Source organism: Myotis lucifugus, unplaced genomic scaffold (genome assembly GCF_000147115.1).
Source record: "Myotis lucifugus unplaced genomic scaffold, Myoluc2.0 scaffold_95, whole genome shotgun sequence".
Lineage (NCBI taxonomy): Eukaryota > Metazoa > Chordata > Mammalia > Chiroptera > Vespertilionidae > Myotis > Myotis lucifugus.
Window position 1 is genome coordinate 1,046,722 of NW_005871143.1, and position 25,000 is coordinate 1,071,721.

General features: G+C 43.8%; 1 protein-coding gene across 7 annotated transcripts in view; it reads left to right on the top strand.

Annotated features, from left to right (window-relative positions):
- ATXN1 (ataxin 1) overlaps positions 1–25,000 on the top strand; it is a 403,499-nt gene that overhangs the window by 208,679 nt on the left and 169,820 nt on the right. For all 7 annotated transcript variants that reach the window (XM_023756489.1, XM_006091750.3, XM_014458392.2 and 4 more), the window contains one exon: positions 4,938–4,997. The gene's annotated coding sequence lies outside the window, so the exon portion shown is untranslated. The remainder of the gene's footprint in view (positions 1–4,937; positions 4,998–25,000) is intronic.

Sequence of the window (25,000 nt, forward strand, 5' to 3'; positions counted from 1 at the left end):
TACATGGTGTGTTTGGCAATTGATTTTAAAATATTATATATAATGCTCTTTGATATCATTGGATAGCATGGATAGCATGCATATTCCATTGGATAGCATGTTCATTCATTTCTGCATATTTTGCATGTCTACTATATACACCAAGCACTGGGCTAGGTGTTGGGAATAGAGAGATAAATGATAAAATTTTCATGCTGTTGGAGCTGGGCCACAATTTAGTGGGGGAGATGCAACCCACAAAAATGTGTAATGAAACATGAAAATTGTTCTTTGTAGAGAATTGCACAACATGCAGTATTAAGTCTGGGGAACTGTAAACTTACTTAATCTTTCCATTGAGTTAGACTACGGATGAATTTATCAGATGAGAAACACATGAATATTATTTATTTACGCTGAGGTAATAAATGGAAAAGTTGATGAAATACAGTGCATCTCTTATAACCAGTGGCCCCCAGCAAGGCCGTTCTCTGTGCTGCTCTTATTTCTGCACGTTCTTTGTGTTCGGGTCATTAACATTGCGTTTAGGTCAGATGAGAATGTGTTCCATCTGCCAAGCATTGATAACTAAAGTAAAATGCTGATGGAGATCATTTAAGATCGTCTCTATGCTGTTGATTGCATACTTGTGGCTCATAATCAGAATGATGCAGAGTAATTGTTAGACTGACTTGCCAAGGCTACATTTTGTGTTGCTGCAACTGTCAGCACTTTGGTCCTGCTCTTCTGCCTGAAGAATGCCTGTCTAGACAGCTAAAGCACAACTTACTACCAAATCTCATGGATAACTTTGTTTCTAGCATCCTTTCTTGCTATGAGAAAAATAACCTGAAAAAGTAATATCTGATTATTGAGAAAAAGCAAGTGTTTATTTTTTGTGTTTGACAGAATCCTGTAGATTGTGGCCTTCATATAAAAATCACATGTGACCATGATGCTTCGTTCTTTTCTTTTTGGCCATGAAACCCCGATAAACCTGGCTTTGAATTCTTGCTTTATCTTGTTGGGTATGTGACTTTGGTTAGGTTACTTGTCTTGAGCCTTGTTTTCGCCCTCTGTACAATGGGGCTAATGCAACCTATTTTACAGAGATTTTGTGAGGATTACAGATAATAGATAAAAACTTGGCACAAAATAACCACTCAGTAAATGGTAGTCGTTAATATTAAGGAATTCTGTGCTTACTCAGCATGACACTATACAATGGCAAGACAAAATTTTCCAAAGTCTGTAGTTCAAAACTATACAGTAAGTGTGGAATATATGGCATCAGCACAGTTTTCCTGGCCAGGTCATATTTACCAGAGATGCACAGTTGGTGAGGATGTTAGGATCAAAACCCCAGTTTCGATAGCTAGGTCTGCTATGCAGAATGTGTTCTGGGCCATCCCATGTATACCATCGAAGGGTATGAAGGTTCCTCTGAAAGCAAATTGAAGAATGAGTATCGTTTTGCTTTGACTGTATAACAGAGATGTTATATAGCACATAACACAGCGGAGAAAGCAGTTAACCCAAGAGAGAGTTAGGCAAAGCAAAAACTCTGTCCCTATTAGAAATGCATTGTGAGATCGAGGGACATCTTACTGACTCCTGAATTTTACAATCAAAAAGATCCATTAAGAGTAGCTCAGTCCATATGCCATGTGAAGTGAAGACCCTAGTATGGATTGTCCAAGAAATGCTTTCTGCGATTCCATCGAATGCTAAAATTTAAGGTCTGTGTTCTTATCTACCAATATTGATTCTATTTCACGTGGTCAAGTAGAACAGAAGTCTAAGAGTATGAACCTCACTGAAAATTATCACCTCCCCTAAAAACTGCATAAACCAGACAGGGGATGAACTTTTAGGGAACTTTTGTTGGGAGGTAGCATGCAAATAGGTATCTCACCTCTTCATTCATTGTAGATCCTGGTTTCAGAAATCAAACTCTATATTTCTCTACTTTGTTTCTGTTGTTTTTTTTAAAGAATACTTTATTGGTTTTTAGAGACAGAGGAAGGGAGAGGGAGAGAGAGAATCATTGATGTGACAGCATAACATGGAGTGCACTGGATGGATGATGTCCAACCAACTGAGCCACACTGGCCAGGGCTGTTTCTCCACTTTTGCCCTCTCCAGGATTTTCCGGCTGGTGTCTGGTTTGGCATTTCTCTACTGCCACAGTATGTCCGGTCTGTCTTTCTCTCCTGCATCCTGCCCACCCCCCACCTCCTGCCTGCCTGCCTGCTTGAAGGAGCAGTGTTGGCAGTACTTACAAAGGGTTAGTTACAGTCATAACTGGAGGAGGAATTAGCTCACACTCTTCGCTGATTGTGAGGATACATTCACTCCCCCAGCCTCCCGGTCACATCTGTAGATAGAGCACAGTTTTCTCAATCGAGGACAAGATGTGTCATGCAGTTTAAGCAAACTATCACATATGTTCACCACACCAGCCATTCTCTGCGAAGGAAATTGGATGAGAAATACTGAAATTACAGAAACATTTCAAATCCTAGTATCTTCTAAATATGGTAAATTCTCGTTTTTGGGGTTTTGTTTTTTGGTTTTGAAGTTCATATAATGTGATTATGATTTTTAGGGTCACTCAAGAATTTATAGTTTTCAGTAACTTTCTCTGTGTCATGATCAGACTGAAACAGGGACACTTGTTTCACTTCATTCTTGGGATTTCCTACTTGAAATAGACATCTCTATTCATTGTTAGCCCTCCTCCTTAGGATTTTGTCCCCTTGCAACATATTGGAAAGTCACTGGATATTGTTATTTGTGATGTTATTCCCTGTGCTAGTTAGTATTCTTCTAAGCTACTCCCATTTATAAACCAAAACAATCTTTGTTGTTAACTCTTACATTTATACAATCTGCCTTTCGTGATCTTGATGAAAATATGGAAAAAAAAGAACCACACACTACCTCATGTGTAGTAATTTCTCATAAATGTGGGACACTGGTAGATTCTGTAAATTCAACAAATACACATTTAGAGGTTATTTCTTTTAGTGCAATACTCTTGTAAGTCCTTAAAAAGTTATGATGGAGATGGGTGTATTAAAATTAAGAGATTTATACTATACCAAATAAAATGTTTTCACATTGTAAAACAATATGAATACTATCATAGTATATTATGAATGAATTGTACATATGTATAAAATTTTACTTATTTAAGTATATGTCTAATATACTGTGTGTGCTTGAGCATAGGAGAGAGCCCGGAACCATATAAACCAAAATGGTCATAGTAATCATTAGTGAGGCTTTTGCTGATTTCTATTATTTGGGTGTTTCTCCCCTTATCTGTATGGTCTAATTGTTCACAGTAAACAGTTTTACTTTGTTCTCACTTGTCTTAACTAATGGGGGGGGCGGTGTGAGAGAATACAAGGACCGACATTTTGATACATTATGAGTTATAAAAATCTCTCCTGTGTCTTCCTTCTCTAGTATTTCAGATATGTAGATATGCTGTGCCACCTGGCATTAAAAGCTTTTTCTTTTTAAGTCTCTTCTACATGCCAAGCACTGCACTAGAAACTTGAAACATTATATGAAGTGGGTATTAGTATTACCATTTTGCAAATGAGGGAAGGGGGCCGAGAGTTTACGGAACTAGAATCACACAGCTGTTATGTGACTGAGCTGCGATTCAGAGTCAGACTCTGACTCTGAAATCAGTCTAGTGGTCTTTATGATTCTTACTGTAGACATCTCGTCTGCCGTTAGAATGAAAAGGTTACTGCATGTGAGTGGATTATAAACTGTGGCTTTAAAAAGAAGGTGCTCAGAGATTTTACCAGCATGTACCAGCTTTCTCTGCTCCTCTTGCTTCCGTATTGTGTTTCCAATTAGAGTATAAACTTCTCACGAGGGTGAATCTCATCGTCTCAGTAGCCCCCACCTCTCCTAGCGCAGTCTGGCATTATGGCCCGTGACTTCTCTCTGGGACTGTGAGGAGCGCCTTTCAGATTCTGAGGAACTGAGTCAGGATCTGCTGCCAGGGAGCGTGCTGAGGAGGAGGAGGAGGAGGCTCTCCATCCCGCCCTAGTGACCAGGCCTCTCTCTTCCTTTTAGGGAAAAGGAGGAAAAGCCGTGGCCTTCATATAGCTCTCAATCCCAAGAGCTCTGGGATCCTGTGAAAACCGGCCATTCTCAGGAACCAGACTAGCTTTGCCTCACGGCCCCTCCTAAACCTGCAAAGGCATCTTTAAAACAGTCTCTGGAAATGTTTTAAAACTTGGATCTTGAGTTTAGTCCCTTATGTGATGTAGATTACACAGTCTGCTGCTGTCACTCCCTTATCTCCCTTTGTCTTTCAGGCTTCCTCTTCCAACATGCACTTCATCTCGGCTCTTTCCCACACTTTATCTCAGACACCGTGGCTTCCTCGTGGGATTACACAGTTGGCCTGATATGTAGCCCCTAGCGCCCTCTGCCAAGTCCACATTCCCATCTGAGCCCAATTATGGGTCCCTGTGGGGTCACTGACTTCAGTGGGGGGATGTGTGGAGTTGCGGGTCTGCCATTTGGGAAAGGGCAAAGTGCAGGCATGGGGTACTCTGCTTACTTATTGAGAAGTCGTCAATCAACTGCGTGGTGGGGGTGCAGACATGACATTTAAAAATATCCACCCCAAACTTCATTTTTCAGGCACCACAGTATATGATCCTTCATCATGAGGTTCATCTTTCTCATAATCACAAAATTACACACATGATTGCTTTCTGCATATTAATTGTTCAAAGCTCTTTTTAAAAAAATTCAAGTACTCAGCCACACCGTTATGCATCCACTGTTCTTCAGATTTACTGCGCACCTACTGAGTGCCCACATGCCAGGGCTGGGATTTCTCACACTCCCTACGCCTGCACACCTGTGCTGAGTGAGTTACAGAATGGACTTAACATTGTTTAAATCTTTTTCTCTTCCAGTTTTCCAAAGAAATTAGTTCGTTTTCTGGGGCAGAGGATCCAATCTGCTGTTTTCTTACGGTGAGTGAGTCTATGACTCCTTTATATATGTACACCCACATCACACTGTTACCCAGCGCTCTAAGAAAAAGTGCCTGCACACATTCTCTAGAAGTTTCCCCCGCTTGGAACCAAAATGTTCTTTCTACTCATCCCATGTCCTCCTCCCTCCAGAGGGAGGTTTCCGTCTTGTATTTTTCTGCCGTTTTTTTTCCCTGTCCACGTGGGTTGCCTTTTAGGAGTTGCTACCATTGTTGCTCTAGCCTCGTTCAGCTGCAGAGCAGACAGCAGAGGAAGTTTCCTTGTTTCAGTGACTGATCACAGAGATGGACCGTGGGCAAGGAGAAACTATCTGTTTTGTTCACATGATGCCCTGTTTCATGAACGCCCTGAAAGAGCACTGGATGGGACCTTAGAACTCATGTGGGTACAGACGGCTGCTAAGGCATTTGACTCCCCTCTGTGAGGTCTCCCTATCCCTCCAGTACCCCCACCACCACCACCCCCACACAGAACTGTTTTTAAAATCCCAGTTCCTTCTGTGGACACAGATTATAGCTTGTTGGACCTGAAGTAATGCCGATAAACTAGTGATATCATCCCTCTAAGGCAGTGGTTCTCAACCTATGGGTCGCGACCCCTTTGGGGTTCAATCGACCCTTTCACAGGGGTCGCCTGAGACCATCGGAAAACACATATATAATTACATATTGTTTTTGTGATTAATCACTATGCTTTAATTATGTTCAATTTGTAACAATGAAAATACGTCCTGCATATCAGATATTTACATTACGATTCATAACAGTAGCAAAATGACAGTTATGAAGTAGCAACGAAAGTAATTTTATGGTTGGGGGTCACCACAACATAAGGAACTGTATCAAAGGGTCAACACGTTAGGAAGGTTGAGAACCACTGCTCTAAGCAAGTGTCAGGAGGGATGCTGTTTAGCTGTTTTACTTCCTAGAAGTCACTCTTGGCTGCTACCAAGAGAGGTGGGCGGACAGGGCAAACCCGGGGCACTTCTGTGATGGACCTCAGCTGAGAGGGCATGTTTTCCTTTGCGTCTTTCCCAAACCACTGCATTTGCAATAGCACTTCCCGTGTGGAGACTCGGGCTAAATCTGTGCTGCAGCCCGGAGCCGCGGTGCAGGTGTGTGCCGGCCAGCTGCAGACCCGCACGCCCCCGTCCGGGCATCCGCACCTGCAGAGTGATGCTTAGCAGGTTTCGTATAGCACAATGTAAACTTGGCCTGTGGTCTGAGAGACTTTCAGAGTCACCTTTCTTCATTAAAAAATAATAAATAAAAGCTATATGGTTTCTAACGTGAGAATTCAGTTGTGGGGCATGATGGAGAGAAGGGTGAGAAAACAGTTCTCCGCTGGAGGCCCTCAAGGGGGACTTGCCTGTGGTTCTTTCGCGGATGCCTATGCCGCATCTGGCTCTAGACTGTGGTCGCTTAAGTTAGAGAGCTAGAGCATGTATTTCCCAAACATTTCATCTCACCTAGGGATTGGTTTAAGTGTAGCACAGAGAGCTTGTGTCCATTATTTTATCCCACTTGTCAACTTAATCATTTTACCTTCGTAAATGGGGACTTCTCTTCTGCCCTAACCACAGTCATTTTTAAGGAACTTGAAGTGTCTTCTTATCAGAGTACAGAGATAGTCTGCTTCCTGTCAATGTCCTGGTGGGAGTGAGAATGGGGATTGCAGATTCACTGAGGGAGCCTCTGCCTATGCCTCTACTATTGACCTTTCCTGTCCCAGATGCTTGGTACGCATGAATGTGCATTCATTAGAAGTGTGAACTTAAGGGTTCCCATTTCCTCATCGTTTCCAAGGAAAGCCCAAATGGTTTATCGCTAGAGCACAGCAGAGTGGGACGTGGGACGTGGAGACCTGCTGCTCTTTGGGGAAGCTAAGGGTCTCTATGGCATCCAGAGGTTGATAAGACTAAAATAGAGGACAATTAAGGACCTTAGGAAAGTGGGCACGTGCGGAGTCCATGCCTCCTGGTCCCAAGCTTTCTGTGAGGAATAAACTGGGAGCGGAGGGTCTCAGGTAAGCAGTGGAAAAGGGATAAAATTAGACCACTTGTGGCTGCTTTGCTTTCCTGGTGGGGACATAGTTTTTTTAAGTTAACAGTCAGGAGGCATCAAATTATTACCCAAAGTATGACAAGTTTTTTGCTTCTACCAGTTGTGTGTGTGTGTGTACGGGGTGAGGCGGGGGGTTGGGGGGGGGACTAAATATAAACCGAGGCCATGAGTTTCTTAGTTTAAAAGCAGCCCCGAGGCTGGCCCCCACACCTTGGGTTTGGACCATGTGCATTCACATGCCGCATGCATGTAGACCTTGTAAAACAGGAGTTGCTGGGCTCCCTTTCACGGTATGCAGCAGAGCAGGACCTGGAACAATACCACTGTTGTTCCCAGGCGTGGACTGCACTCACTGTCAATGGTATCCCTTTAAGGGAAATCTAGGGAAATGCTCTTGCCAGCGCTGAGGTTTTGTTTGCTGGAGGCCAAGTAGCAGTGGCATGTATTGGTTCCATAGCAACATGTCTGTGCAGCCAGAAACAATACAATGACAGGGGCAGCCAATGTACCCTGGGCAGGACGAGCACAGCCCCGACGCCCCCTTTGACTTCCCCCATTCCTGGCCTGCCTTTCCCTCCTGCAGAGCAAGTAGACTTGGTAATTGTTACTATCTGTCCCTGCTATTAACCCTTGCCCCCTTCCTCCACCTGAGTCAGCACTTGAGTCAGGACTTGAGTCAGGGAGTCAGGACTTGATGCGGGAGAAGGCAATGTCTGTAGTAGAATTCTGCAGGCCCCTGAGGGGCCAGCGGAGCTGGCAGAACCTCCCTGCCTTAGCGAACGAAAGTAGGTGGAGAGTCTGCTTTGCATCATCCCTGTGGCAGAGCAGCTCTGTGCGCAGGGCACAGGGGGTTCAGCATTTCCTGCCCAGTGCGGTGGCTGCTCCTGGCTGAATGTGGGCAGTGATCCGGAGCAGAGTGAAATCCAGGGAAACAGAGTACCCATTAAACATGCTACCCAGATGCAGGGCCACTGACCTGGGCCCAGGGCAGTGCCGGCACCGCAGGGCTGCACAGAGAAATACAGCACACACTGTATTGTTTTGATACCTTCTGGATCTTTGGCCTGAGGTGCACTTTCTAATTGCAGTTGCTACAGTGTGTGTAGTTGGGGTTTGAACATTTTTCTCACATGAAACTATTGTAATCACTCTTGATTTCAATAGACGCCTTTCCCTCCTGAACTCCTGAAGCATTTTTAAAATCTTTGCCATCTATTTGACACTTATTTTAGATTTCCTTTTTTGATACATAATGCTTTGGGAGCCTGGGCAATCTTTCTAGGTAGAGGGTAAGGCCTTCAAGGTCAGGAACTATCTATCTTATTCTTCATCTTAAAATAAATTCTCTACTGCTCAGAACTGAGTCCCATAGATCAGGGGTGGGGGACTTTTCTTTCTGCCAAGGGCCATTTGAATATTTATAACATAATTCGCCGGCCATATAAAATTATCAACTTAAAAAGCAGTCCAGCCTGCTATTTTTGCTCAAACCTTTAATTAACTCACCTCTAATGCCTTGGCAGGACTGGGCCAAATGATTTCTCAGGCCATACGTGGCCCGCGGGCCGGACATTCCCCACCCCTGCTGTAGATAATAACCATGCCATCCATATGTCTTCATGACAATGATATAGTCCCATCTTGTCTCACAGGAGGTTGTGAAGAAAGTATGTAAATACATTGAAAATGCTTTTACATTCTTCAGAGAAAAGATAAGAACATTCTTTTTTCTAGTGTGGTTTTAAAAAACATGTAGATATGAAATCACAAAGTAAGAATATCTAAAGACTTCACATTTCCTCATCTTCCTCTTTGTGGCTACCAGCCATGAACTGTGTAGCCTAGAGCTTTACACTGGCACTGAAATCATTATTTTTCCCACCCCACCCCCATATTCACTACTCTATCGAAGGTGCCATATTATACTATTTGGGCCAGACTTTTCAGTCACTCACCTTGCAGTGTCTTTGGAGCTATGAAGTAGGAGATTTGAAGGATTTTTTATTAAGGTGACAGGTTTGATAGATTAGGATAGTGCTTCCTAATTTAGTTTTGAGGTGTCTGTTGGGAAAGGGAAGGCTTTTATTGTATAACAACTTTTATCTTAAGAGGTCTCCTCCCTTCCCAAGTTCTAAGCCAACTGAGAAGTAAGAAGTGTAATAAGGAAGGTGGAGGCCAAGATGCAGCTTTTTGACTGATAACAGTTAACTGAATTAGAAATTATATCTGGGGTTGAGAACCAAAAGTGGGCTTCCACCGCTCTATTCCCTAGTCTGGGCCGGGAACAGCCCACCTGCAGGAAAGTTCAAGTTCTCATGTGAGTCACTCTCTGTGTGAAGAGGAAGGAGAAGGACGCCAAAATCTACCCCCTCCACCACCCCTGTACTCAACATTCTTACTGTACCTAGTGGCAGGGTAACTGTGTCTAGTGAAGTTAACATTACCAAAGGGCAGGCATGGACCACACACTGGCTTTAACCCCCAGCCAGGTAGCGCACGCTACATCCTTGGGGGGAAAAAGAGGATGGAATAAGAGGCTAGGAGAGTTTAGGGAAAGTCCTCTGCATGGAAACTGGGGGTAGCTCTGCTCACATCTTTCACTCTCTACACTCTAGTCGGGCATACTACCCCCGAGTCTCACTCTAGCCATCTTACCCACTGTGTTTTCTTCATAGCCCTTTGCTTTATGTATTTGTTTACTGGCTTATTGTTAGTCTCCTCTATTAAAATTTTAACTCAGTGAAAGCAAAAGCCTTGTCAATATCATTTACTGCTGTATCCTGGTATTTAAAACTATGCCAAGCATAGGAGGCATTTGATAAACATTTGTTGAATGAATAAATGAATAGTATTGTCTTATGCCTCTTTCACATTCCTTGATTGCCTGGTCATCATGGCACTGTCTTGGCTGGCAAGTGCCTATTCATATCGTAAGACTCAGGTCAGCCATCAGGTTCTCTATGGAGCCTTTCTTGGCTTCCCTTCTTCCAAAGGGAAGGATCACCTTCTTGGTTGTAACTCACCAGCTGCCAGTTGTTGCGCACGTGTGTGTGTGTGTGTGTGTGTGTGTGAGTGTGTGTGTGTGCATGCATCTGTGTGTGTGTGCATGCATCTGTGTGTGTGTGCATGCATCTGTGTGTTCATGCATGTTTGCATCTGCCATGTGTGTTACTTCATTTCTTTGTTCATATATAATCCTTACAGGATTTTAAACTCCTTGGGAACTGTAGTAGGCTCAGTTAGTATTAGCATTCTAAGTACTTACAATATGCCAGGTACTGCTGTATCTTAGAACAATTGACCCCTGAACAATGCAGGGATAGGGGTGCCAACTTCTCATGCTGTCAAAAATTTGCACATAATTTTTTAAAAAAATATGTTTTTATTTATTTGAAAGAGAACATAGATGTGACCATCGATCTGCTGCCTCCTGCATGTGCCCCCACTACCCCCCTCACCCCAGCCTCAGGGATCAAGGCTGCAACCCAGGCATGTGCCCTGACCAGGAATTGAACCAGCAAACTTTTGGTGCATGGGATGCCACTTAACCAACTGAGTCACATTGGCCTTGGCTGCATCTAACTTTTGACTCCTCGAAAATTTAACTACTGATAGTCTATTGTTGATTGGAAGCCTTACGAATAACATTAACAGTCCATTAACACATAGTTTGTGTGTTATATGTATTATATACGATATTTGTACAATAAAGTAATCTAGAGAAAAGAAAATGTTATTAAGAAAATTATAAGGAAGAGAAAATACAGTTACACTATTTATTGACAAATTTCATGTGTAAGTGGACCTGTGCAGTTTAAACCTGTTTTGTTCAAGGGCAACTGTACTTAAAATCCTAATATATAAAAACCCAGGGTCTGTAACAACTGACCAAAGGCTCGACCGAACACCAGAAGTCAGGCCTGCAGACAGTGCTGGGTTGCCATGACTACCCAGCACTGACTGCCACTGGTGCGGTTGCAGTGACCCAGCACTGACTGCCAGTGGGGCTGCGGATCAGGCCTGGAGAAAGAGGCAGGGTCTGATCCACAGCCTCCATGGCAGCTGTTGATCAGCCGTTGCCTCTCTCTTCCTCTCTGGGCTTCGCCAGCAGCCACGCCTCTGTTTCTCTCCAGGCCTCCGAGGTGGCTGCTGATCAGCCCCACCTCTCTGATCAGGCCTGGAGATAGGCCCGGAGACGCTGACTGGCATAGAAACCGACCAATTGGAACCAAATCTGGGTGAACTGTGAGGAGCCAATGGCTGCCTAGGAAATGGAGCTTTTGACGATGACTGACATAGAACCTGACCAATCAGAACCAAAATGGCCGGCAGGGGAGGGCAGTTGGGGGTGAGATCAGGCCTACAGGGGAGGGCTGTTGGGGGCGAGATCAGGCCGGCAGGGGAGGGTCGTTGGGGGTGATCAGGCAGGCAGAGGCAGTTGGGGGGAGATCAGGCCGGCAGGGGAGAGCAGTTGGGGGCAAGATCAGGCCAGCAGGGGAGGGCAGTTAGGGGCGATCAGGCAGGCAGGCAGAGGGGTTAGGGGCAATCAGGCAGGCAGGCAGGTGAGTGGTTAGGAGCCAGTGGTCCCAGATTGCCAAAGGATCGGGCCTAAACCGGCAGTCAGACATCCCCCAAGTAATCCCTGATTGGAGAGGGTGGAGGCTGGGCTGAGGGAACCCCCGCCCCTCTGTGCACGAATTTCGTGCACCGGGCCACTAGTAACTTTATAAGTATCTTACATATATTAACTTGCATAATTCTCACAACAGCCTTACAAGATACCTTTTTACTCTCCCTTTACAGGTAAGGAAACAGCTCATTTGAATTCATAACTGTTACTCTTGGCTAACTCTCAGAGGATGAATGTAATCTGAACAAAGGAATGAATGAGAATCCTAGAAGCTCAGACCTCTATCACTAAATAGGGCCACAGACATTAGGATCCACTTAAATTAGTACGAAATGATCGCTAAGCCAACATATGACTGCCCATGATTGACATAGAATCCTGAGGCCATGACTGCAGTGTCATCCACAGACGAACCCCCAAAGTCTTATTGTAGCTACTGCACTCAATTCCTAAGTGTCCATGCCAGCAGAGGGGTGTTGGTTCATGAAATAAGTATTAGTCATTATATTTGGGAAGTTATTTCCTAATGAGAAAATATCAAATCATCAATTATGAGTTAAACAGTTGCCGTGTACAAAGTTCACTGCTGATTTGGGGGAGGGGAGAGGAGTGAGAGGTAGAGGGTGGGTGAGTGAGGTTGAAGAGGAAAGCCCCAAGGGTATGAGCCAAGGCTTTCTGTATTCAAGAGGTGCTAGCCTAAGTGAAGGGGCAAGGCATGGTTACAGGTGAAGTTAAAAAAGTTAAGATAAATAAAGGGCAGTAAATATGAGCACTATTACAAGTTATTACCCCACATGAATAATTGCCAGACAGTGATATTTGAGAAAATGAAAGTGGTTGCATTTGTCAGGATAGGACTGGCTTATGCTTCAGTGTCAACCCTAAACACTCATTGGGCTTCACAAAACAGAAGTTCATTTCTCACTCATTCAGTGTCCGCCATGGATCTGCTGTCTTTCCAGAAGAGCTGACCTCCACGCATCGCTCTGGCAGCAGGCTGCTTTGATTTTTCTATCCTACCATCTAGAGGCCTCCTTCGTGATCAAAGGGGGAAAGAGAAAAACTACATAAACTGCATAAACTAGCAATTCAATGCTTCAAAGCTTTGTCCTGGGAGGGCCCCTGTCAGCTGCCCTGTGCTAGACATTGCTGCAGCTTTTTATACAGCTCTTGTCATTCCAGTCCTCCCTTTCATTTTTTTTGTTTTTCTCCCACCCAGTACACAGTAGTGCTTGAGGAATATTTGTAAGGTGAAAACATGAGTGAACGTGGGAATGAACTGTCACTTATGTCTGATAGTGTTTACAGCACATGACAGCCTCCAGAGCCCAGACGTGGGGAAATTAGGTCCAACTCAAAACTTTTATAGTTGGTGGCTGACCTCCCGCTAACCTGTCCTGGCCACATCATTTGATTTCCCAGGTCGTGTATTATCAGATGCGAGCCTGCCCTTCTAGCCTTGCTCCTCCTGAACAAGGTAGAGATCCCTGTGCTCTTTTAAAGGTGAAGAACCTTAATGAAGGAGAGGTAAACCTGTCCAGGATACTGCCTTGATTCCAACCCAGGTGCACCTGCTGTCTCGCCCCCGGGGGCCCTGGTGACCAGGCAGCACCTGCATCCATGCAGAGGGAGTTTCAGACGGGAGCAAAACCTACGCTGAGCAACGGGGGTTGGTAATCAGTGGAGATTTCTCAGCGCGTTGGTGATGTGACCAGCTGTGTTTCAGTGAGATTAGCTTTACAACCGTGTCCGTGGCCCGTGGGTTGGCAGAGAGAAAAACCAGAGATGGGGCCCCTGGTTCAGGAGTTATTGCCGGCATAAGGTGATAAGACTGAAAACTGCTGTGGAAGCATCATAAAGGGACAGATGTGGGAGACACTACGAAGAAAGAGTTGATTAAAACAGAGTGACTGTTTGGACATAAGAAAAGAGGGGAGGAGTTAGAGATAAGTGAATTTTTGAGCCCAGTTGGCAGTTGATGGTGTCCTATGGTCTCTATTTTTTTTAACTTATTTTAATAACAGTGTCATTCTGAGCTGAGGCTTCTCAGGTAGAAGGGGGGATAGCCTTAGACCAAGGTGAGCTGCCTTTGCATAGCAGTATTGTCTTGAGTGCAGCCTTTTCACCGCTCCCTTCCTTTCCCTACCGGACCTCCCCAAGGTTTAAGATCAAATCTTAAACCAGCAGCAGAATCATCTAACTGAAATGTCATCTCCGTGCTGGCCCTCTAGTGGAGATAAAACGGTTTAAATGTGAGTAACAGTAACATGAAATGTGTGGTCACCCTGTCTAGCTCTGCTGGCTCTCCTGCTGGCTTTCGTGGCTGTCACAACTGCCCGCGGCTCTGGGAAATGAGTGGTAATGTTCTGCTGGCTGGTCACATTTTTTCAAGGTGACAGTCTTTCTGAACTTCTCAAGGCCAGGAGCAAGAATGCCGTTTGGCGGAGATAGGAAGCATGCATTGCATTCCCGTCTTTACTTTCTTTGGCTCGGCATGTCACTTGTCAGAGGCTCGGTCTTTGGCGGCAGAGGACAGTCTAATGAGCGCAGCTGAAGCAGCTCCACGGCATCCAGCATCGCAGTGAGTGCCTGAGCTGCTGGGCCTCAGGAGTCCCTCCGCCCCAGGTCACTTTTTCCTGAATCCAGCCTGGAGCTGGGGAGATGCCACCAGGGGAGAAAAGAACGCCTAATATCCTGCTTTCCTTCTCTGCTTTCCATGCAGGGCTGGGAAGCAGGCAGCTCTGGCCAGAGGTGCAGAAAGTCTGGAAGAGTGGGAGGGCTGTGACGTCACTGTCCCCCTCCCTCAACTGGTCTTGGCGCTCCTGACCCTGCCGTGTTGGAGTGTTGGATAGCTGTTCCTGCTTACCCTCCTGGCACAGGAGCCCCAAACGCTGCTCACTCAGTGCTGCTCCCTCTCGGTGAACTCTCCACTCTTCATGTTGATTCTCACGTAGAGCTTCCAACTTATTTTTCACTTCAGCTGCTATGCTTTGCTCAGCATATGTTTTACCTTTTTCTCCTTGTCTTACTTACTCCTTCTTCAAACCAATCAAAGCAGGGAGCCCCACTGAGTGTGGAAGATGCTTGGCATTCCTGATCATCTCATACTCACAAAACCACCAGGCTTTCTTAGATTGATTGGTGAGTCAGAGTCCTTTGAAATAGCAAGAGGATTAGAAGCTTCTACCCTTTCTGCGTGGGGGAGCGGTGTATATTTAAACAGAAAGCCTGAACTATTTTTTTAACATATATCTTTATTGATTTCAGAAAGGAAGGGAGAGGGAGAAATAGAAACATCAGAAACATTGATCGGCTGCCTCCTGCACGCCCCCTACTGGGGATCGAGCCCCAAATCCAGGCATGTGCCTCCAAGGGGAATGGAACACTGACCACTCAACCACTGAGCCACACCGGCCAGCCAAACTATTTATAGATTGTTAATGTGTTGTTGCAGGGAGAAGGTCAACTTTAATGTTTTGTTCCCCCATCTTCTGTAGTTTCTCAGTAGTACTAGAGACTTTAAACAGTTCGAGTCTCCAGTAATATCTATTCTTTTGATGTACTTTGCATAGAAACTAAAGCAGGAGCAAGCTTCCATAAGCTAACCAAAGCATTTTGGGCTTTTGATCACTTTCCCTTGAGTGCTAATCTCTGTCCTGTCGGATTTTGTTGGAAAGGATATTTGCTCTTTAGTGAAGATAAACACGATGCTGGATATTTAATGTCTTCTCAACCCAGGAACTGAAAAATTCATACATGAGATCAGCTCAGTGGGCATAGAGGGGATTCTGAACGTCCCTAACGTTTCCCGAGCCACTGGCTGAGCTTTTGAAATGTGCTGGCGCTCAGTGAGCAGATACCAAACAGACGCTTTACTCACAAAGCCTCTGTGTCAATGGTGAGTCCCAAGGGCCTCTCAACCACATCTCGCTATGTAATATTTGGTCAAAAGAAACCTGAGTGCAAGGAGGACACGTGGCCACAGCCACCAGCAAATTCCTAGAAAGCGATTCTGTTGCTCATTTCCGGTTAGGTGGGGTGGCCGTGGGCAGAGGGTCTGAGCGCCTTGCTGTCGTGTTTCAGTGTATATCCACTGTTGCTGCCTCCCTGGCCGTGGTTCTCACTGAGGAGCAGGAGGGAGGGCCTGCTTGCTGCTGGTGGATCTGGAAACCTGAGGGCAGAACCCTGAGGTCGCAGGGCCAGCCTCACGCGTCCCTCAGCCCATTCTGTTCCTCTTGGCTTTGTGAAATATTGGCAGACAAAAAAGGTCTGCACTCCTGTTGTTTCCGTCTTGACAAAGAGTGCTTTTAAGTGTTCAAAACTTGGAAATACCGTGTTGTTTTTTAATTTAGTATTTGAAAGACACGTGTGCTGACTTTGTCCTTGGAGTACAGCTTCCTAACTGAGAGAGAATACTAGCACAGCAATTACTTGGCTTTTATTTAAAATGCGTCTCTTTCTGTAGAGTTGAGAGGTTATTCGAGATGTTCCTGTTTTCAGTCAGTCAGCTGTTTCCTGGCCCTGTGATCTTCATAAATTCTATAGCCCCCAAACCTTAGAGCTCGTGGGGTCTTCTGCAGGAGTCGTTTACAGATGGTCAAGCAACTGGTGCTTTCCGAAGAGGGAGACTGTGCATGAAACCCTGGGGTAAAACCTGATCAGCCCCAGTGGCAGAACTTCTGAGGAGCTGGTTTGGAGGGTCATACCACCCCCCTGGCTGGAGGCTGAGTGCAGGGGGGAGAGGGGCCTCCTGTGTTCTGCTGCCAGCCAGCACCTGGCTGCCTCAGGGCGGCCTGGTAATTAAACCCCTGAGTCTGCGAAAGATTACAGGGACCTGGTGAGGAGCAATGTGGGGGCAGTGAGGCCAGAGCCTCGCCCTTCTAAGCTTAGGTGCAGAGGGAAGCCTGACCACTGAGGAGGCTCCTCTGGGTGTGGGGCCACCACCAAGGCAGTGAGGTGGCCTGAGATTGACTGTTCTCCTTCCCCTCTGATTCTCCTCAGAGTGAGTACTGCTTTTCTCCAATCCTCCTAGATCTCACATCCCTTTCTTACACTTTTTTTTTGCACTTCTGAGAACATTTCTAAGCCGCCTGGACAAGAAGGTTGAAGTTTCAGGCTTTCTTTGTTGCTGGGATGGTCCTGAGGGAGAAGACAAGAGTGTAAGGTGCAGACATCTGAATAATGCAGATCGAGTAACCTGAAGGCACTGTGGTCTGTCACCCTAGTTCTGCAACACACCAGGACTGGAGCTTATTCCCTGAAATGACTGTTGTGTGACAAGACAAAGGTGGTGAAATTATTAGCTCCTTGTCCACTTATTAAGAGGGGTGGGGTTTGAAGCAGTTTCCCTGTTAATTCACATGCAAGGTTCCCTTTGTTTGAACTTTGGAAGTCAGGCTAATTATTCACCTGGTAATGCCCTCTAGCGGCCAGGCCAGCAAGGTGTCCTTTAAGAAGGCCTTGGGATTCCCACTGCTTATCATCCCTGACAAGTGGAACTCCTACGTCACCGTCTAGTACCTGTCATTGCAAGTCTGTTTCCTTACTATGACTTGTCTGTCACATAGAAAAAATCAAAAGCTTTGCTATGGAACACAGAAAGCAGCGCTCCTGCTATACATCCAATTAGGTAACTCTTACATCTGTAACACATCTGTATTGTGAGTCTACTGGATGCACAAGAAGAGTGTTTGAAACTTTGATTAAAGTATTTTCACAGCCAACGAACTCATTAAAGCAGGAGAATTATACCATCGGCAGTGTCCTCTGTGGGCTTCCCACTCATAGACAGGTTTCATAAAACTACCAAATCTCAGCCACTGTTAGGTGGCCAAGGCAAACTTCATTTTCCTCACTCAGAAGGTTGACATAGAGTTCATCTGCTGCTGCCTGTATAGTTTTGAAATAGCTTTATAGAGTGAAGCATTATTCACTCACAATTATCTTTGAAGGCTGTATGTAAATGATGTTTTGTTTTTGATACTTTGTTTTCCTAGTCAGTTCAGGCAGTCAAATATTAAATGAGCTTGATCAGTACATAGGCATCACCTGGGGATCTTGTTAAACTGCAGCCTGACTCTGTCGGTCTGAGGTGAGACCCAACCTTCTGCATTTCTGAGAAGCTGCTGGTCCCAGGACCACACTTTGATGAACAAAGTAATAGTTGAGTAATAAAGCGATAGGTGATGCAGACAGTCTGTGTCCTGAAGAATCTTGTGATCTGAAAAAGGACTGGAAAAACAATACAAGTCATTATGGCAGAAGAGAGAATGTGATAAAATGTATAATCAAAGTAAAAACATGCTTCAGGGTGTTAAATAAACGTGATCGCTTCTGATTGGAAAGATCTGGAAAATTTTCATGGAGAAAGTTATTTTGAAATTGGACTTAAGGTTTGGGTTAGTTACAACAGGGATGGGTAGCTGTGGCGAAGGCACATGAGCCAAAAAGCACAGATTCTGGAAAACCAAGAGTGTGTGCCGGGAACAAGAAGTGGCCTATTTGCCTGTTATGGGGACAGTTTGAGATACAGTTGGAAAGGGAAGTTGAAGTCATATTGTGGACTGTCGGAAAGTCTAAGGTGAAAACTCTAAACTTAATTCAGGAAGCAAAGAGGAACCAGCAACAAGGGATTTTGAAACGAGGTGAATCAATCTATCACGCATGTATAGGGTAGACTGGAGTGGGGAGTAATGTCATTCTCCAGGCAAGAAGTGATCGGACAGATAACATGATTGAGATTAGCACGGGGAGAAGAGAGACTAGATAGACAGGCTGTGCAGGGAGACAGACCGGAGGCTTCTGGGAGGACAGCAGGGCTCCAGTCCTGGGTGGTTCGACGCATGACTGTACAATAACCATAAGTAGGAAAGTCATGAGCTATTGAACATGCTTGAACTGGAAAACGACCCAGATAAATCACTCCCAAGAGGTCTTTCATGTCTGTTCTACCTAAATAGCACCCAGTCTTCTTACGCTGCTTTAGGATTTTCATGACACTTTTTACTATCTGTCTGACATTAATATTTTTAACTTATTTGTGCCCTGTATAGGGACCCTTGACCCCAGGGAGCTTATATTCTATTGGAAGAAACCTACAATAAACACATAAACAAATAAATATAATTAGGAGTGGAGGAAAGAAAGCAGTGACACATGGGAGCATGGGTTTATTTTAGATTGGGGTGGGTGAGGAAAAGCTGTCTTAGGAGATGACATTAAACTGAGCATGAGAAGGGGCATAGAGCACAGGCAAGGAGAAGGGCATATGCAAAGGTCTTGGGCTGAGAAATGCAGGGCACATTAGAAGAACTTGGTGACAGTAACATCAGAGAGAAGTAGATGGGTTCAAGATACAGTACATTCTCACTGTCAGCTATGCAGAACTTGTAGATTTTTTATGTATATGGAGAATAGGGAGGTGATTACCAGGATAATTCTTGGGTTTCTGGCTTGAGCAACTGAGGAAATCAATGTGTCATTCACAGAGATGGGGAGGACAGGCCCCGAACAGAGTTTTGAAAATGTGGAGTGTAAGGTGTACATGAGACATTCATTTTTTTTTAATTGTGGCAAAATACTCATGATATAAAATTTATCATCTTAAGATATTTACTTCTGTATTGTTAGGCACATTTGTGTTGTGCATGAACCTCCAGAGCTCTTTTCATCTTGCAAAACTGAAACTCCACACTCATTAAACAACTCTACACTCTCTTTCCCCCAGCTTCTGGCAACCACCATTCTACTTTCTGTCTCTATGAATTTGACTAATCTAGGTACCTATTATAAGTGGAATTTATATACCTCATCTAACCACTTGTACTTTTGTACTGACTTATTTCACTTAGCATAATATTCTCAAGGTTCATTCATAATGTAGCATGTGGCAGAATTTTCTTTCTTTTTAAAGCTGAATAATATTCCATTGTATGTATAGACCAGATTTTTATCCATTTATTTGTTGAGGGACACTTGAGTTGCTTCTACTTTTGGCTATTGTGAATATGCTATGAACACAGATACTTAAATATGTCTTCAAGATCTTGCTTTCAGTTCTTTTGGGTGTATACCCAGAAATGGAGTTGCTGGATTACATAGTAATTCTATATTTAGTTTTTTGAGGAACCGCCATACTGTTTTCTATCATGGCTGTACCATTTTACATTCCCAGCAATAAGGGTTCAAATTTCTCCACATCCTTGCCAACATTTATTAGTTTCTGTGTTTTTGATAGTATCCATCCTAAGGAGTGGGAGGGGGTAAAACCTGTTTTTTAGTGGATATTTCAGGTTGACTGTTGAGTCTTCAGGTCCACATATCAAGAAGAGGTGTGGGCATGAGATATACCACATAAGTTCAACAAATTTAAGCCACCTTCCATGCTTTCACTTTTTTTGTTTGCTTGTTTGTTAGCCAGCTTGACTACAAACATGTAAGGGCTTGAATATTTAGATAAAACAATGAAATTTGTGCTGAAGCTATTTATTTAGTCTCACAAACATGTTTGAAATTCTATATAGATTAATGTAGAAACATCCATAATTTTTTCTATTTTAATATTATGTGAAATAATTTATTTACAACCTTTGTCTATAATACCAGTGTCTTCATCATCTTTTGAATCACTTTGTCAGTCATCTAATAGTTTTCCAAAGTACATCATCTTGACTTACCTCTAATTTATTTGAGATGCAATATTTTTGAATCCTTGTGTAACAAGGTCACAAGTACCCATTCCTGTATCTGTTGATTACATTTTTAATACCTTGGTCGCCAAAACAAATCACATAGCCAAGGCCACAGTTAAGGTGAGCATGACATATTTGGGACCATTACTATAACAATCTGGATACTAAACAATACTAAGATCTTTTTCTTCATTTTTCTAGTGAGTATGTGTTTATGAACTGTACAACTTAACCACTTACTGTGCTGCTTTTGAAAGCAACCTGTACAATGTGGTTTTTTTTAATTTATAATGATACCTAGTGTTTGCAACTGTAAAGTCATACTTTCAAGAAAAATTACTGAAATTTGTTTCCTTCCTTAAAAAGAAAAAAACAATTCTGCTAGGTGACTTTTTTTAAGCATGTTAAACTACCATTGTTTGAGGTATTTTCAAGAGAACATGTTTTCCCAAAGGACTTAGCTGTATAAAATATTTAAGAATGCAACACATAATATGATAAACTTTATAAGGACTCAAAAATTAAGGGAACCCAGTCTTTTCTGAGGATTGCATTTGGGAAAAACCTTACCTTGTACCAGGCATAATGATAAATTATAAACTTGGGTTTAGGGACTTAAGTTTAAGGAAGAGTTTCCATATAGTAAAAGTCCTTAAACTCTAAAATACTGATTGAGCCCATTTCTCAGAAATGTTTAAGAAAAATACTTGTCTTGCATGTGAAGTTCAGTTTTTCCTAGAGATTTCAGAAACCTTTTGGGGTTCCTTCTGACCTTGAAAAACTGATTGGGTGATGCTCTGACCCATCTGTCTATCCATTCCATTCCATTCCATCCAGTCCACTAATGAAATGTATTAATTTCAAGCACCTTCTATAGTTGAGGATGTCTGTGTAAATATAATAGAAAAATATTGACTAGTTTGGCAACAAAAGGAAGAATAGCAAATGATATTAAACCAAAAAGATTTTCATTATCTTAAAAATTGGACAAATCCGTATTGAGAGTTCCTAACCAAAATCCTCAGAGATTTGATTCAGTAATGAAGTCCATTCTGTTCTAAGACTCAAAGCATGATGTCTGTTGCTGCAGAGATCATGTGGGTAAGGAAGACAGGCTTCTAAGAAGCAGCCTTAGCCCTAGCTGGTTTGGCTCAGAGGACAGGGCATCGGCCTATGGACTAAAGGGTCCCGGGTTCGATTCCGGTCAAGGGCATGTACCTTGGTTGCAGGCTCTATCCCCAGCCCCGATCGGGGCCCTGACAGGAGGCAATCAATCTATGTGTCTCTTTCACACAGAAGTTTCTCTCTGTGTGTCTCTCCCTCCTCCTCTCTTCCACTCTCTCTCTCTAAAAAAAAATATCCTTGTGTGAGGATTAAAGAATATATGCATTTGGTGGGAGCGGACCCTTTGTCCATCCACCCAGTCATAGGCCCATACATTGTTTGGCTTGTTTTCACCTGGATCAACTAAGTAAATGTTGTTAGATGATGTTATCAGTGATTACGGATATTACCTTTACTCAGCATAAAAGAGAATTAGGTAAAAGTACTGCAAAATTCTTTTGTTCTTTTCTCATAGTTACAAGTTTTTCTATCCTAATTAGGCCCCACTGGACCACAGTTCATCATTCAAACTCCAATGAAACCAATAATGATAATGTTTATTTCCCGTCTTTGACCTGGGAATTACAGTGATTTACCAACATTGACTCATCAATCCTCCTAACACTTCTGAATAAGACATTCATGTGGGGTTTTTTTTTAAATGAACACATTCATGTTTTTGAACCCAGCATGTAAATGAAATCTGTGTTTCCCAGATAATGTAAATGTCATGGCTACCATTCAGTATGGAATGAGATGATTAAAGCTAAAATCGTTCTTTTCTGAACACTGCTTGGTGGCCTGAGTTACACAAAAATGTCTTATTTTCTGAAAATGAAAACACCGGGAAGGAATGGGGGAGGGCATAGGCTTTGTTCATGTAAAAGTATTTAATGAAATCATACTAGAGGAAAATCATTAGAACTCCAAATGACCATTTAAAAAAAAAACATATTTTCTTCATTTGATTCAGTGCTTCATAAAATGATGAATTTGAAATGATCCTGCCTTCTCTGTGTTGGCCAAATGGTGAATCACAGCATGTGAAGGAATGAAAACAAATCACCAGCTAAAAGGCCAAACTTCCGTGTTACCCTGGAAATATTTCTCATTTTCCTGGGGCTTCTGTTCTTCCATTCCTGTGTAACTCAGTTTATACCAGACCCCGAGGCCAAGGGTGTCAGCCAGTTCCCTGCCAAAGCCAGGATGCATCCCCCCAGGGAGTGGGCACTGTCCTGCAGATAAAGGGGGATCGGGTAAAGAGAATCATTTCTTATGGGAGGAAGGGGGAAGGTATCTGTCATGGTAACATCAGTCTCCATTCCTGGGTGTGGGAGGCATTTATGAGAAAGTGGAGGTTTTTATCACTGGTGTAGTCTGGCCAGTGAAGCAATACTGAAGTGACTTCAATGTTTAAAAGATAGAAGCGTGCTAGTGCGTGTTTCCATCCGCCGAAGTTGTCTCTGGGACCCTGCTTTGTCTTCTGTGCCCTGTCAGGTCTTCCTGGGCATTCTTTTGCAATGGGGCCTGTGACCATGTCTGTGACAAGGTCAGTTGTATTGCAATATTTCAGGAGATTTAAGAACTCTGTGAAAGAGTCAACTGTAGTTTCGATAAGGAACAAAGACTGTGTTTTTAGTTTAGTTTTGTTTTGTGTGTGTTTTTTCCAGCAAATCTGGCTCAGGTTCATAAGAAACCCTTTTTTTTTTAAGGGAAATTTCAAGATCTCATTGCTGTATTTAACATTCTATTTTGGTAGCTGCCAGTACACCTATTCTCTCATATGATGCCTGCAGGCGTTCTTTCCCATATTAACATTGTAAGGTTTGGGATGTCCAGCCTGACCTAATGATAGAATACTTAAAAATAGTTCTCACCCTGGCCGGTATGCTCAGTGGATAGAGCTTCAGTCCACACACCAAAGGGTTGAGGGTTCTATTTCTGGTCAAGGGCAGGTACCTGGGTTGCAGGTTTGATCCCCAGCCCTGGAGACAACCAATCCATGTGTCTGTGTGTGTCTCAATCAATGATTTTTTCTCTCTCTCTCTCTCTTTCTCTCTCTTTCTCTCTCTCTCCCTCCCTCCCTCTCTCCCTCTCTTTCCCTCTCCTCTGCCTCTCTCCCCCTCCCTCCTTTACACTCTCTCTTAAAAAAGCAATGGAAAATATATCATCAGGTGAGGATTTGCAAAAAACATAGCATTGATACCAGCACCCCAGGCATACCTCATAGGGGCCTTTTCATGCTGTTTGCTTATTTCTTTGTAAAACGAAGACTGGTGGTATGGTGCTGGCAGGTTAAATTTGACATGATAGGCATCCTGAATCACCAGGAAGGTTGACATCTGGGCTATCGGTGTAGTGCCTTCCTTCAGGCAAGGACCGAGTAGCTGCCTCATGTGTCCCTAGGTATCCAGCTGACCACAGCCTAGAGAACTTCAGATTGTGTCTGACTGGGCTTTGGCCCCTTGTCAGTGGTCTAGGCTCCCCAGAGGGAGTGTGTAATTAGCTGCTGTGAAGTAGGAGGCAGTAACAATGATCCGAGTTAGAAACTAGACTAGAGCTACAACAGTGGAAGTGGAAGAGCTGAGCACAGGAGGAGGGGCACTTCCTAGTCTCCAGAGCCCGGCCATGCAGAGTGGACTAGCAGGTGCTTCAGCTCGTTCCCCTGAAGACTCTTGGGCAGGTCAGACAGCTATTGAATGTTGGTGTAGTAAGAAGGTCAGGAGTAGTTTAAGCCTGTTTCATCTTTAATTTTCCCAGTGCAAGTTACATATGGAGGATGGGAGGCCCGAGCAGCGGAGCGACCTTCACAGGGCAGCAGTTGGCACTGGATCCTAGCCAGGCATCCCGGTTCCTGCTGCCTACTGCACCCTCCTTCCGATTGGAAGGTCAAAATTTGACCATGACATGAAAACATTTTTGAAATCTTTCTGTACAAATATGAAGTATGTACCGGCTTTCTCTAAAGTCTTTGATCCACTGATTGATTATAAGATGCACCGTAGATTTAATGATTAGTTTCTTGTTTTTAAATGTGCTCATTATATATAAAACAAGCCCTAAGTTCAGAAATGTTAAAATGTGAAAATGAGAGTCAGGTGGTTGTCACAGATGAGCTGTGAGCATCATGTACAGGCTCTTTTACACCCATGCGTCTGCTCCTTAAATGCATGCTTGCAGGGAAGCCTCAGTCTTGTGGTGAAAGCTGACTTCTAACAATCCATGTTAATAGAGATCAGTGAGGGTTAAGGAGAACAATCCAGAAAATTCATTCTGAGCAGCCTCAACTGCTAAGCTAAGCTAAGTAGCCAGGGATTGTGTTGACTACATGTCTCAACCACTTGACACATTTCTTACGAGGGAACGTCCTGAGTGTGGATGTAAAGACATGAGATACATAGCAGTTGGGGCAAAGGGGAAGGGAAGAAGCTGGGTATTCCACACCCTGGGTCATTATTGATTTTGGAGAGGAAGGGAGAGGGAGAGAGAGAAGGA